Source organism: Gossypium arboreum, chromosome 12 (genome assembly GCF_025698485.1).
Source record: "Gossypium arboreum isolate Shixiya-1 chromosome 12, ASM2569848v2, whole genome shotgun sequence".
Lineage (NCBI taxonomy): Eukaryota > Viridiplantae > Streptophyta > Magnoliopsida > Malvales > Malvaceae > Gossypium > Gossypium arboreum.
The window spans coordinates 50622007-50627642 of record NC_069081.1 but is presented as its reverse complement, the minus strand read 5'-3'; the positions used below and the strand labels follow the sequence as shown (position 1 = coordinate 50627642).

At 35.7% G+C, this 5636-nt stretch overlaps 1 non-coding gene across 1 annotated transcript; it reads left to right on the top strand.

Annotated features, from left to right (window-relative positions):
• Positions 1-2861: 2861 nt before the first annotated feature.
• On the top strand, positions 2862-2965 carry LOC128286360 (small nucleolar RNA R71). Its single transcript, XR_008276903.1, has one exon. It is a non-coding gene; the product is annotated as a small nucleolar RNA R71 (small nucleolar RNA).
• Positions 2966-5636: the final 2671 nt, after the last annotated feature.

Here is a 5636-nt window from a genome sequence, read left to right as displayed (position 1 = left end):
GTTATAACTCGATGAGAAACAACCATAAATATTTCAAAAGATAATAATGAAAATAAGTTGAAGAAAATAAAATAACTAAAACAAAATTAAAAAGGAAGATAAAAAATAAAAAATAATAATAATAAACTCAATGATATCAATAAACTTAAAGGTAATTGTACTAATAATAGTAAAAATAAGAAAAAGAATAGAAATAGCAAAATTAAAATTAAAATTAAAATATATATAAAAATTAAAATATAAAAATATAAAAAATAAAAGTATAAGAATAAATTAATTAATTAATTAGTAAAATAAAAATAAATAATATAATAATTAATAATAAATAAAATAAAATAAAATTGGGGTGATTAACCCAGTTTTCACATGGCCATGGACATACCCGTGTGTTCAGGCCGTGTGGGTCACACGGTCATGTGCCAGACCAGGTGTGTTTTCCTTTGCTTCGCCCACACCCATGTGAGATCCCACATGACCGTGTGACCAGGCCATGTGCCTTACCCGTGTAACTCTCTAACTTTGAAAAAAAATTAGCTCCAGGTTTCACACGGCCTAGGACACAGCCGTGTGTCCAGGCCATGTGTGTTTTCCTTCGCTTCTCCCACGCCCCATGTGAGATCCCACACGCCCGTATGGCCAGGCCGTGTGATCCACACACCCATGTGGCCAGGCTGTGTGCTCCTTTGTGTCTAGGCCGTGTGGGTCAAAAACAAACATTGTTTTTTTTTTAGATTTTGAAAATTAATTAATTTTTTTAAAAAAATCATGAAATAACGTTAAGAAAATTGGTAGTGTTAACACTCGGGTTACCTCCCGAGAAGCGCTTATTTAAATTCTAAGCTCGACTTACCTCGTATTCACATGATTACGATTGTTCACGGAGTCAAAACTCCTCTTTCTCATTGTCAATTCTATTATCAACATAAGGTTTTAGCCGAGTAATATTTACCTTAAAAGTGCCAAATTTAGAATGATTTACCTTGACTGTATCGTATGGGAAAATATTCAGTATCGTCAAAGAAGTTGCTTCGTTTGCATTAAGCTCTAAAGTGGTGACTCGAGGGTCTGTTTTATCCAACAATACCTGCTCGCCAATCTTAAATTGGTTCGTCCCATCCTTAAGCTCGTCATGAAGTCACTTTGGTTCATCATGTAGTCTAGGTTTCTCTTTGACGTGTGTCCACCATTCATTTAGTTTATCAATATGTAATCTTCTTTCTTCATGATTTGTTCTATTTTTGTCATGTAAACTGGACTGCGGCTCTATCACGTTTTTCTGAGGTGTTTCCTGTAAAGAATATTGAGCCACAAGGTTATTAACATTAACAGAACTCGTAATATCATCTCAATTACTAGATATCCTAATAGAATCAACATCTTGGAGTTTAATCATGTCATCACCTATATGAAGTATTAACTCACCTGTACCAACATCTATGATAGTTCTCGCAGTAGCTAAAAAGGGTCGTCCTAAAATCAATTGTACGTCACTGTCCTCATCCATGTCTACAACAATAAAATCAACTAGGAAAGTAAATTTATCAATTTTGACGAGTACGTCTTCAACAATACCCCTAGGAAATCTAGTTGTTCTATTTGCCAATTGAAAGCTCATCCTAGTTTGTTTGGGTTTCTCAAGGCCTAGTTGCTTAAACATTTTGTAGGGCATGATATTAATACTAGTCCCTAAATCAGCCAACGCATTATTAACACTTAAACTACCAATTAAACAAGGAATAGTAAAACTCCTGGATCTTTCAATTTGTTGGGTAGTGTATTCTGCAAAATGACTGAGCACACTGCATTTAGCTTTATATGCGACGAATCATCTAACTTCCACTTATTTGCTAAAAGCTCCTTTAAAAATTTAACAGAATTTGGCATCTGCAAAAGAGCTTCAATAAACGGTAAGTTAATATGTAATTTTTTTCAACAGTTTAAGGAATTTACCGAATTGTTCATTTGTGTAGTCTTTCCTTGTCCCATTTGGATATGACACACGAGGTTTATATTCCTTACCAACCAAATCTTGCTTATTTTGGTTTACCTCAGCCTTACCATTGCTTACCACAGTTTCTTACCTCGGTTCAGATTTAGATTCAGTTAACCCTTCTTCATCTCGAACAATGATCGCATGAAGCTACTCTCTTGGGTTAGTTTCGGTGTTGCTTGGCAAGCTACCTTGTGGTCGTTCTAAAATCATCTTCGTCAATTGAGTGATTTGATTCTCAAGCCCTTGAATTGACGTTTGTTGATTTTTGAGTGTTGTTTTTATGTTTTGAAACGAGTTTCTGACACTGAAATAAACTTTGTCAACATCTCCTCAAGGTTCAGCTTTTTCTCCTACTAGTAAGGTGGTTGAAAGCCTAGAGAGGGTTATGGTCTTTGATTTCTTTGACCACCCCAAGAGAAGTTGGGATGGTTCCTCCAACCTGCATTATAAGTGTTACTATACGGATTATTCTAAGGTCTAGAATTATTACCTATATAGTTGACTTGTTCATCTTCTGTGCTTAGGTTGTAGGATCGATTTTCTGGATGGTTCCCTCCTCCATTTGCATCGTATTGCATCACTGAATGTACCTACGTAGAACCATATAAACCATTAATCTTTTTATTCAAAAGTTCTACCTGATTTGACAACTTGGTGATCGCATCAACATTTAAAAACACCAGCTGCTTTCATCGGCTTTGTCCTCATGACTTGTCGCTGATAAGTATTCAGTGACATCTCTTCTATAAACTCGTAAGCCTCTTCAGGTGTTTTGTTATTCAAAGTCCCACCGGTGGATGCATAGACTAGTTGCCTAGTTCTAGGGTTCAAACCATTGTAAAAAGTTTGAACCTGTAGCCATAGAGGTAACAAATGGTGAGGGCACCTTCCCAATAAATCCTTATTCTTTCATGCATCATATAAAGTCTCTAAATCCATTTGTACAAAGGAAGAGATATCATTCCTCAATTTGGCTGTCTTAGCCGATGGAAAGTTCTTTAGCAAAAATTTCTCGATCATTTGATCCCAAATAGTGATAGAACCTCGTGGTAGGGAGTTCAACCACTACTTAGCCTTATTTCTCAATGAGAAGGGGAATAACCGTAGGTGAATGGCATCATCAAAAACGTCATTTATCTAGAAAGTGTCACAAAATTCTAGGAAATTAGCCAAATGAGTAATTGGGTTTTCGTCCTGCAAACCATCAAACTTAACAAACTGTTGAATCATTTGAATAGTATTAGGTTTCAGTTCAAAATTATTTGCAGCAACAATAGGCCTAACAATACTCGATTTTGCCCCAGTTAAATTGGGCTTGGCATAGTCGTACATTGTACGAGGAGCATGAATCGAATTTACAGGATTTACAGCAACCATAGGAGGTAGCTGATAATTATGATTTTCTGTCATCTCCTCCGTATTAATAACAACGTCCTCTTGCTCTTCTATTGTACTCTGTCAACTCTGTCTTGCTTCTCTACGGTTTCTGCGAGCTATACTTTCAATCTCACTGTCAAATACTAGAGGTCCTGACGGATTTATTCTAGTCATAAACTAAAGGAACCTGCCAAAATCAAATAAAAGAAAAGTTAGTAAATTAAAGTAAAAACAAAAATAAAATGCAATAAAAATAAAAATGGCTAAAGTAATAAAAATTAAGTGTTTCTAATATTTTAGTCCCTGGCAACGGTGCCAAAAACTTAATGATGTCACAAACTAACTAAAATACGACAAACGCAAGCGCACCTATTGAATGGTAGTATAGCTACGGTGAGTCGGGAATATCGTATCCACGAGGACTAAAAGTACTAGTAATTACTATCTTTTTATTATCTAGCCTGTAAATTGAAGGAATTTTTTTAAAATATAATTTTTAACTAAACTAATTACTAAGCAACAGAGAGTGAATTGAGAAAATAATCAAAGAAAACTTATGAGGGATACAATACTCAAGAAAGAATCCACCTAGACTTCACTCATTATTCGAAATCTGAATTAAACGATTTACTCATTTGACTTGATCCGTAGAAATCCCTAAATTATATTAATAACTCTTTCGAGAGTAAAAATAACTAACTCTAGGTTGATTAATTAAAATCTCTTTCTAATTAAAACCCCTATCGTCACATCAACTCGATCTATGGATTTCCCTATTAGATTTTACTCTAATCTGGTAGATTTATGTCACTCTATTTCTAGGGTTGCATGCAGCTCCACTCAATTATGCGAGATCTGCTCTTAGATAGAGACTATTGCTCCACTGAATAAGCACATCAATCATGAATTAATATCTAGAAAACATTAAATACATAAAATAAGAACATATAATTAAGATCAAGAACAAATATTTATCATGTAATTCAGACAAATCAAATAATAAGATCCATCTTATGTTTTATCTTCCTTTTAGGGAATTTAGTTCATACTGTGTGAGGAAAACATCTCAAAAAAAGGAAAACAACAAAACATAAAGAAACCCAAAAACTTCGAGAGAAATTGAATGGAGATCTTCAGTCTTGAAGGAGATCCTACTTCCGAGCTGAATCCGTTGGCGTTCTTTGAGTAATTTCTATGTTCTACTCTGTGTCCTCCCTTTAGATCCTCTTCTAGTGTATATTTATAGACTTTAGAATGCTCAAGAACCCTAAAAATTGGGTTTTTCTGTGTAACAGGGAAGCAGGGTGCGAAATCGACACGGACTGGCACATGAGTGTGGCCAGCCCGTGTGGCTTACAAAGGTGTGTGGCTAGCCCGTGTAGATTCTAGAAATAGATCTTTTTTCCTGATTTTGGCTTATTTTTTCCTCCTTTTGCTTCCCTATGCTCACCTAAGCATAGAAACATGAATTTAAAAGATTAGGAGCATCAAATTCACTAATTCATATAATAAATCATCCAAAAATGTAATCAAGAATGGGATTTAAAACATGTTACTTTAATAGCTTATCAGAGGTGCATAGTAGCCCTTATGCTACGCATCCTAATGGTAATAAGATCTATCGCGATCTTTGTGAGCTATATTGGTGGTCGAGTTTGAAACATAAAGTTACTGATTTTGTTGCTCATTGTCTGACATGCCAGCAAGTTAAGGCTGAGCATCAGTTTCCTTCGGGTCTATTATAGCCAGCTAAGATTCCTTTTTAGAAATGGGAACAAGTGCCGATGGACTTCATTAGTGGGTTGCCCTTGACACCCACTAAGAAGGATTCTGTTTGGGTCATCGTGGATCGATTTACCAAGTCTGCTCACTTTATTCCGGTTTGGACAGATTATTCTCTGCAAAAGTTAGTGAAGCTCTACATTTCTGAGATCGTAAGACTATATGGGGTTTCTATTTTGATTATTTCTAATAGAGATCCTCGTTTCACTTCTCGGTTCTGGAAGAAATTGCATGAGGCTCTAGGTTCGAGATTAAAATTTAGTATTGCGTTCCACCCCTAGACCGATGGTCAATCTGAGAGGGTGATCTAGATACTAGAGTATATGCTTCAAAGTTGTGTGAGATTTTTTAGGTAGTTGGGAGGAGTATCTACTGCTAGCTGAGTTCACCTACAATAACAGTTTCCAGTCTAGCATCCAAATGGCACCTTACAAGGATTTGTATGGTCGTAAGTGCCGTACTTCACTATGTTGGACCGAGTTGG